This window comes from Crocodylus porosus, unplaced genomic scaffold (assembly GCF_001723895.1).
Source record: "Crocodylus porosus isolate Cpor-Errol unplaced genomic scaffold, CroPor_comp1, whole genome shotgun sequence".
In the NCBI taxonomy this organism is placed as follows: Eukaryota; Metazoa; Chordata; order Crocodylia; family Crocodylidae; genus Crocodylus; species Crocodylus porosus.
The window spans coordinates 50,184,218-50,194,293 of NW_017728951.1; the positions used below are offsets into that span (position 1 = coordinate 50,184,218).

Here is a 10,076-nt window from a genome sequence, read left to right on the forward strand (position 1 = left end):
CCTTTGATGGGGGGTTTGGTCCAGTAGATCTGCATGACCCATGAAGTCACTGACATAAACCTTTCCTGTGATGTCACAGAGAAGGTTGCTATAGAAAAGGCTGTGTGAGGCATCTTGTGTGGGACTTTTAGGGACATAGGAACTGCTGCTGCTGTTGGGACATAGAAACAGCATAAGAACAGTTTTTAAAGGAAGAATGGAGAACTGAGAATGGTAGTGTGAGAGTGATGTTATAACCATTATGTTCCTAGAATTATGCACGAGGCAAGGATTTCTTTGGGCGATTTCTTTTACTGGAGCAACTGCATAGTTGGGATAGAGCTAGACAAGCTTTCGAATGCAAGGCATTGTTCAGAATAAGTATATAGGTATTTTAGGGCTCACAAAAATTTGCTTATGAACCACATTCAGGCTGCCTAAGCTTCATGCAAACCAGACTCATACATCACACACTCCACCCTTGCTGTCACAAAGAGAGACAGAGGTCCCCAGGCATTACAGAGTATACAGCTGTGTACTTTCCTCGGCTCTAATTGGTAGATACAGGGAGGCAGCTGGGCTCTGACCAGTAACCACTCAAGGACAACAATGTTAGTCTAAGAAAACTGCCTTCACAGTAGGAAAGCTTCAGGTAAGAGAAACTGAATGTGACTGTGGAGGAAAACTTCTTAGAACTCAAGAGGCCAAGTATGTAAGTTGATTGTTACTCTGAATTAGATATGAACTTTGCCTGACTTCTGGAAAAGCAGGGCTAAGGAAGATAAGACTGTTTACTATATGTACCTGGAATTTATTAAATAATGTCTGAATAAACAAACTGTAGGAGGGGGACTTAAGAAATTAAGTCTGATAAAAAGTGGATAATTACCAGTCCAACATAAATCAGACCTTGTGCAGGTGAGTGAATCAAAATGCAACCTCTACCAGAATGCTTTCAGAAAAACCTTATGGGAAGTGCAGGGGGATATTTATGCTGAAATCCTTTTCATTGGGAAAAGGTGCTTAGGCAAAGTCACTTTTTTCCCCAGAAAATTGTATCGGCTTCAGTGTTTTCCCTTGGAAAAAAAACTATTTTTCTGCTTTGAAAAAAAATGCTTTAGAGTTTTGTTCTGGTTTTATGCGGTTTTTTGTTTTACATTATTTCACAACATATTAGTGCAATGCATGATAAATACTACTATGATTGAACTATTATAACATAAACATTATCATGAGCTATTATTTTGTTTTGTTCAATAGATGATGTGCTGCTCTGCAAACCGTTGTCTGTGATTTTAATTTAAAAAAAAAAACAACCCCAAAACTTACTGTCTGTAAAGGAGTCCCATCCCCATTAACCACAACTATCAACTTTGCAAAAGAAAGGAATACAATAATTTTAAAAAATGAATATCCTGCCTTACCTACAGTTGTTCCCAGATGGACCTTCAAGTGAGGACAGCATTAGATGCTACCTGTGCTGCAATACAGTGGATGCTGTTCATTTGCTTTCAAGTACACCTGGAGCCAGCCTCTGCCATTACCTTGGATTAGATTTTGTAGTTCATGTTTAGCCAGGTAATTCATCTAAAATGAGAGATCTGATCCCACGTCCATTGTGTTGTTCCCTAAGGAAGATCTGCCTCTTGTGAGTCCACTGCTTTACTCCTGTGCATAGAAAAGTATGACTGCTCTCACTGGATGTAAACCCACAAACCTTTGGAGGCCATTCAAAAGGACAGCAGCTGGTATGCTCTAATTTTTGTGGAAAGGAGTTGAGAAGAATTCGAATGCAGGAAACTGGCTCTGCTCTGGATGAAGACTTTTAAAGTTGGAGCTGTTTGCTGCATTTAAATCATTCTCAATTTGTGCACACGCAACTAGAAGGTTCCAGATGCTGCCCTTTTTTGAAAGGGGTTAATGGGTTCACATCCTACGGCAAATTTCTCTGTTACTCAGTAAGATGAGAAGTTCCAAGCAGATTCCCTTTGACGCAGGGCTGTGCAAGTGGTGGTTCGTCAAGGGCTGCATGTTTGGCCCATGAGAGGTTTAGCTGGGGGACTGGGGGCTCTGGGCTCCCCCTCCCTTCTCTAGATGCTACTTCCTGCCCCTGCCCCTGCCCCAGAGAATGAGTGCAGGGCTCTGGGCATGCAGTGCAACAGTGAGGGGGTTGTCCATGCAGGTATACCATGCAGCAAAGTGACCCATGCAGCATATGGCCCAGGGGCCCACAACTCACTCAAACACAGTCCTTGACTGCTTGGAAGTTGGGCAGGCCTGCTCTTACCTAATGGGATCAATGGAACCTCTTGCAAAAATAGATGTGCTGGTTGCAGTGGATGAATTCGGCTTTATTTTACCACCACTTCCACTCTAGTTTCAATTGAAAACATGTTCTTATTTCTTGTCTTGGATAGCTTCTTCCTGAAAGCAGCTGCATTTTGCTGGTGGATGTTGCCGTGTGCAGTTTGTCAAGTTTGCAGAGTACTTTGGGATCCTTTTACTATGGAATATGCTATTTACATCTCAGCCTGTTATCTAAGAGGGTGGTTGCCCCCAGATAGGCATGTGCTTCAATTTGGGGGAACCCCAGTGCTCTTTCACTAATGTTCAGTGAGACATTGGGCAAGTTGTATCCCCTCTCTGTTCTTCCTCTCTGCCCTTCATCTGTCTTGTCTAGTTAGACTGCAAACTGTTCAAAGCAGATGGCCTCTGATGGGTCATACAGTACCCAGGGATATTGTGTTGGTATCTCTAGACTTGTCTAAACTGAATACATTTTGGTCTGCTAATACTGGGCCAGCTCCATTAGTGACAAAAATTCATACAATGAGCATGTATCCCAAAAGGGGTTAATCTGCAGCTACCAGACTCTCATTCAGCTGCTGTTCCTTCCATCTTGTGGCTGTAGCAGCAGGTAGGAGCCCTGGGCTTCCTTTTTGACTTATGCTTCCTGCACATGTTCTGGGGGCAGCATATCATGCAGGAGCCCACAACTGGTACCTGCCCACATGAATGGTAGAATGGCTGCCCCCACACATAGTGGAGTGGTGAGGGGTCTTTTTTTTTTTTTTTTAATGGCCTTTGGCCATCCTGGTGCAGTCCACACAGGGTGAAGCCCCCAGCCACTAAGAAGTCAGATAGCCTTGCTGTTGAATCATTTTTCTTTTAAATAAAAAATCCTCTGTAATGTTGTTCTGTGTAGATACATTACTTAAAATGCTGGTGAAAGCTGGTTGCCTATCAACATTACAACTCCAAACATTAAGAACAAAAAAGCTGAACTGGCATTGACAGCTACAGGAAATGTTGTTTGCAGAAGCCATTTAGATGAGACTTTTTTGTGGTGGAGACTGGGAATTATGATGTGATTCTACACCTGGATCTGGTTGCTATGAGGGCTTGAGCAATACTTACCTTTCCCTAAGGTTGTCATAACCATTCTTCTGTTCTTGTGTATAGAATCATAAATATTTTTTATTTTGGGATGGGGAGATTATGAGGTTGTGTCCATTGCATAAGAGGCCAGACTAGGAGCCAACCATTTTGTGTCACTAAGTTGCTCTGAGTTTGGGCAAGATGATATACAGATACTCAAAGGGCACTGAGATATCTACCCCCATCCCACCACAACACATCTGGAAAGCAGGTTTGCTACAAAAAAACGCATCCCAATCAATAAGTGAACAAAGATAGTTTTGTTCATAATTATATGACCTAACAGATGCATCTGATTTCTTGACATTTAGCCTAAATGGTCTTTTCTCTATGTTACCAATATGTTCTTATTCTAAGTAAGGGGGTCTAATGACTATAATAATAAGCACTGTGCAGGCTTTAAGGAGAAAACATCAACAGTATTTTTTTCCTTCACAGGTTCAGAATCTTTAAAATTGAAGAAATCATGGTGGAAACTGTCCTGGCACCATGGACAATATTCTTGGTCATCTTCGCTGCAGTGCTCATAATGAGCTTTTTGATGTTTCTTCCCCCTGCTGCCATTGTGATCTGGAGAATGAAGTATATGCCTCAAATATCTTTGAATGGAGCTGTATAACTAGGCCTCACGGGTGATCTAATTCCATGGATCCCATCAAAGACTCTAAATAAACCAAGCTATGAAAGTGTCTCATAGATAGCAATTATTGCTTGAGATCCATCGTGAGACTGAGCTTTTCCAAAGTCTATAATTGCTGAAATCCTGCAGGATGCTGCATCTAATTAATACAAATGTAATATGGCTTCTACTACTCTACCTTCAACTTATTGGCTGGGGGCTGGTATGGCACAAGTGATAAGGTATACAGTTGATAGCCCAGGAGTCACAAGTTTAAGGCCATAGCCTCAGCACTCACAGTGCAGCCAGCCAGATTCTATTGAATCTGCAAATTCTGATAAATACTTTGTCACAAGAACATGAGAAAAGAAAGGAAAGGACCTCATTGGTTGCATTGCAGCTATCATCACTTGTTTGTTTCCTGGACTGAGTTTCTCTTTATGACCATCCCTGACAAAATATGACTAGAGAAAAGCAAGTGTATAATGCGGCCGTCTCTGACTGCCCTTAAGTAATCTGAATGCTGCTTGCCTTTTTCTACTTATGAATAGGCACTTGCAAATAGTTGCAGCAAATTGTCTTACTTTTAAAACATATGACAATTATAAAGCTCTGAGAAGTTCAAGGCAAATGGTACACACTAGGAAGTATTATTTATCACAATCTGACAAAAGCTTAAAAAGGGAGTGATGCAATAGAAAGTATATTGCGGTACTGCTGTTAATCAACCATTAGTCTTGCACCTGCATGATTTGAAAACTTGTTCATGGTCTAGAACATTTGTTTTTCTTGTCTGCTTTTTTTGCAAATTCTAACGGTCAGAACACAAAGCTAGCCCCAGCCCTTGGCTAGAATATTGGTTTGATTTATATGCTCTGATGCCCAAATATGCCAATGTAAACACCGACTATGACAAGTTAATACAAACAGACTGCAGGTGTTTTCCCTGAAATATAGTATATGACTGTGCTGGAGGAAATAGTGAAATGTATTTAAAACTAAGGGAAATTTAAATAAACATGATTGCTTATTTGTGCGCCTGATCTCTCGCAGAATATTTTGGAAGGGAGGAAATATAAAAGCATAGCTGTGATCTTGTAAGCAAAGCAAGAGCCAGTGTTCTGTATAGGTAAAACATGTATATAAAGGGTCTTATTCTGCTTCTGTTATGCTGAATGAAGTAGGATGATTTGCGCTTACTGCTTTCTCTTACCCTACAGGAAGGGTTCCATGAGCTACATTGTAACTTGCATTCTGAAGGAAATGTATGCCACTGAGCGGAAGCTGTACTGTTTCTCCTGCAAAGGTCACTAGCATGCCAATTTAATGGAGTGAAAATGTCAGTATGCTAGTGGTTTTTCAAAAAAAAAATACTAAAATCAGCTTCATTCTGCACATGCTAATCCAAGCTGTTCTGGCCTGAGGCTGAATAAATCAATGAATGAAGACTAAATTTCGTTATTTTGAAATTTCTCATTTTCTGGCCAAAAAAAAAAAAAGAGAAGATAACTACACTGTAGTTTTGTTTCCTGGATTGAGTTTCTAAGTATGACCATTCTCTTTATGATCTTCCCCCTCTCTATAGTTTTTGTAGGCAGGGCTGCAAACCAGGCAGATACCTCCATCAACCTTGAATCAGAAGTCCAGAATCCTCTTCCTATACTCCCCTCTAGGGGTTCTGGTCTCTGTGCCCAGGATTGTTAATGCATTTTTTTTTTTTTAATCCAATGACCATTCTATGAACAATGGAGAAATTTGCATCTTTTGAATTCAGAGGGCAATATTTTTGTTCCTTCTATGGTGAATTAGTTTAATTCAGTATAGTACTGCCTTATAGGGCTGTGCAAAGCTTCAGACCACGATTCGGATTTGGAGGCCGAATCAGCATGTCCAGATTGGATCGCTGGCTGGTTTAGGCTTTCCAAATTGATTTGGAGCTTCTGAATCAATTCAGAAAAGATTCAGAGGGCTGTCTGTATGGGGAAACAGAAATTTAGAAGAGGGAGGAGGAGCAGGGAGGAAAAGACTGACATGACTAGGTGGCCAGTGAGCATGATTTCTCTCTGACTGCCTTTCCAATTACAGTGTCTGGGGGAGGAACATAGAGACAGCATAAAAACCTCTGTGTGCAGACTTGCTCTGCCTTTTGTTATTTGGTTCTGTCTGAGAAACGGCATCAGAAAGGTACTGTGCACTGCATGGCTTGCTTCATAGTCAGCAGTTGTTACTTGCTTGCTCCTTTTTTGATGTTAGAAAGGATTGGGTAAGATTTAGCTTAGCTTAGCATCTCTTAATACTATCCAGTTCATTTTTTTCAATTTATAGTTGTGCTCTCTTTTTTTTTGCAAACTTTGAAGAAAGAAAGCTCTGTGTTTTCCCTGCCAGCGTGATCCATCACTCTGCAGGGAGGCATACAGATTGCACACACACACACTTATAATATACAGACATACAAGAAGAAAAATCAGATATTTGTAGAAAAGAGTCAGATTATATATAGTAGTTATTAGTTATTAATATTATTATAGTTAGTTTACATAAAGACTAAAGACAACACAGAAGTCAGATTCAGACTGAGACTAACACAGAACTCAGGGTTTTAGAAGAAGGAGATGTATCATTTTAGGTGTAGATTACAACACAGAAGAAGAACAGGAAGTACAGTAGTAGAAGTCAAACATTCACATTAATAGATCACAGAAGAAGACACCATATATAGTTATTAATAATCACAGCAGAGTCCAGTGCATGCATGCAACACAGAGGGAATAAAACACACAACATGAAAGGAGTGACACACACGCACCTTTTGCAGCACAGGAAAGATAAGGTCTTCTGGCAGGTACTGGAAAAGCAGGTTCCAGGTCTTCTGGCAGTGAAGGGAGAGGGGGTAAGGGGAGAGCTACAGCTGCAAGTCCCCACCCCCCAAAACATAGATGCGTTCTCTTCCCAAGCAGCCATGACATTTCTGAGGCCAGTGGAAGCAAGGAGGTGGGAGCAGTGTCTGCACTTGACATCCCTGTATCTGCACTTCCTCCCCTCAGTTCAGAAATAGGCACCAGCAGCAGAATCACTTTCTTCTCCACCCCAATGTCATCTCTTAGCGTGAGCATCCCCCTGCCAAAGCTGGAGCTGGACCTGGAACCAAGGGTGCTAAGCACCCTGGCTCAAGGAATTCTGGGGACCAAGGGGGAATCAGAGTTTGTGCTCCACACCCCTCAAATTTCCCCTAGACCCAGGTATCCTCCAGAAAGCAGCACCACAGAGGAGGTTGAGGTTGTGGAGGCAAGTGGCTCAGCTGAGGCAGCTCCTCCTGCTGTTGTCCTTCAGCCTGCTGAGGAGTGGGATGAGGCAGCATCCTCACCCTCAGCCCAGAAGCAGGGGAGTAACATACTGTGGGAGCATTTTGAGCTGGTAGATGATCCCAGGTTTGCCATCTGCTAGCACTGCTGAAGACACATCAGCCAGGGAAAGCACATGAAACACTTTTCCAGCACAGCGATGCTGCTGCATCCAAAGAGGCACCACCCCCTTGCCCTTCTTCCTGTTCAGCCTGGCACCAGTGCAAGCATACCAAAAGGGAAGTCTCTCACTCATTCCAAAGCCCACTTCCCCCACAAAGCAGAGGCAGGCCACCCTGAACCAGTGGGGGAAAGCTACAGACAGAGCAGGGGTGAGTTGCAAAGGCGAGCAAGATCACCCAGAGCATTGGGAAGAAGCTTGCTCTGGATAGCCAGCCCTTCTCCCTAGTTGAGTGTCCAGGATTCAGGTGGCTTGTAGTACTTATGGCCCTACCTTTCAAAGTGCCTACATGCACCACCTTTGGCAGGAAGGTGGTGCCCTCCCTGTATGAGGCATGCAGGAAGTACTTCAGGGAGGAGCTGTGCAAGGCAGGGCCACAGGTAGCCTTGCACTTCACCTTGGACATCTGGAGCAGCCAGGGTGGCGATCACGCCTACCTCTCCCTCACAGGGCACTGGTGCTATCAGTCAGGCCATTGGTGGGCTCTCCTGCCAGCCGAGGTGCTGAATGAGTCCCACACAGCAAGGGGGGCCATGAACCGCATGGTGCAGGAGTGGCTCATTGGGCAGACTGAGCTCACCCGCGGGTTCATGGTCACTGACAACAGGGCCAATATGGTGAAGGCTGTCCATGATGCCAACTTTGTTGGCATCCACTATGTGTTACACAGGCTGCCCATCATAGTAAGTGATGCATTGGAGGGGGACAGGGCTGCTGGTGATGGCACCACCACCACTATTCCTACAAGCCAGCTGATTTCAAAATGCAGGCACGTGTTGGGCTATTTCCACTGCAGCATCAAGGGGTACACTGCCATGTTGTGTAGAGGCCCCAGCACCAGTGAGGGCGCACCTTAACACACACACAGTGTCACCCACCCAGTGTCACAAGTTTTGCCTGTTTTGCACCTATCTCTTTGACAGCTGGCAGGCTTAATGGCCACAGCAAGGCCTGGCAGGCCTGCAGTAGTTTCTCTCCCCTGCCCCTCCTGCCACACCCTAAGACAGATACAGCAGGCAGGCTTCATGGCTGTAGCAGGGCCTGGCAGGCCTGCAGTAGTTCCCCCTCCCACACACCCCCATGCCCTGAGACAGACACTGTCCCACAAGCACCCATGTCACAAGTTTTGCCTGTTAGCAGCCAGAGGTGCAGAGCCCCAGAACCCCCTGCACCTTGGCAGCTGGCAGACTTCATGGCCACAGCAGCACCTAGCATCCAGGCCTGCAGTAGTTTCCCCCACCCCTGTGCCCCAAGACAGACACAGTTGCACAAGCACGCATGTCAGTCATGAGCTTTGCCTGTCAGCAGCTTGAGGTGCAGTTTCCCCCAAATCTCTCCACCTATCTCTTTGACAGCTGCTGGCTTTGTGGCCTCATCAGGGGCTACCACCCCTGCAGTTTTCACCCCACTGTGGCTTAACACACATACGTGACATGTTTTGCTTTCAGGAATTTGAGGTGCAGTTTCCCAGAAACCCCTACATTTATCTCCTTGAAGCTTGGCAGACTTCGTGCTCTCAGCAGAGGCTACAGCTCCTGCATGTTTCATCAAAATCAGACAAAAAACAACAAAGTTATATATATTTAATTGATTCTCCATTATACCCTATGGCCGAATGCCCAAATCGGCTCCAAATAGGCTCTGAAGCTTTGGCGCCTGAAGATTCAGAGCTGATTCGGCTAAATTGAAGTGGAAAACTGATTTAGAGCTCTGAACCGACTGCTGGCATCTGAATCAGCCAAATCTGAACCCGAATCAAATAGTTGGTGGAAGTGGGGTACTATCACCAAAGAGGAGTATGCCTCCTCTGCTCAGGCCTGTAGGGGGGGCTGTCAGGAAAGCTAAGGCAGATGTAGAGCTAGGACTAGCATCCAAGATCAAAGATAATAAAAAGTCCTTTTTCAAATATATAGGGAGGATGAAGAAAGCACTGGAAAATGTGAGGCCCCTGCAAGATCCTCTGGGCAATCTGATGATTGCGCCAGAGGAGCAAGCAGATGTCTTTAACCAATTCTTCACCTCTGTTTTCTTGGGCAGGGACTGGGACTTCCCCACCGTGATGCAAGACAAACTCAAGGGGAACGCCTCCAGACCTCAGGTTGGGGAGGACTGGGTTCGAGAGCTTCTGGAGGGGCTGGACGTGTTCAAATCAGCAAGTCCAGATGCTCTCCACCCCAGGGTGTTGAGGGAGCTAGCAGGGGTTATTGCAGGGCCCTTGGCATGGCTTTATGAGTGCTCATGGTGCTCGGGCCAGGTGCCAGATGATTGGAAAATAGCCAAAGTCGTCCCTATCTTTAAAAAAAGGGAGAGGGAGGACCCGGGCAACAATAGGCCCATTAGTCTTACCTCAGTCCTAGGGAAACTCTTTGAGAAGATCATCAAGGAGCACATCTGCAATGGGATGGCTTCAGGGATGATGCTTAAGGGCAACCAGCACAGTTTCATTAGGGGCAGGTCATGTCAGAACAACCTGATTGCTTTTTATGATCAGGTCACAAAAGCATTGGATGCAGGTGTC

The 10,076-nt window shown here is 44.6% G+C and overlaps 1 long non-coding RNA gene across 1 annotated transcript; it reads left to right on the forward strand.

The window, feature by feature from the left end:
* Positions 1 to 612: 612 nt before the first annotated feature.
* Positions 613 to 5,076, forward strand: LOC109324350. Its single transcript, XR_002104908.1, has 3 exons — positions 613 to 691; positions 1,240 to 1,557; positions 3,856 to 5,076. It is a non-coding gene; the product is annotated as an uncharacterized LOC109324350 (long non-coding RNA).
* Positions 5,077 to 10,076: the final 5,000 nt, after the last annotated feature.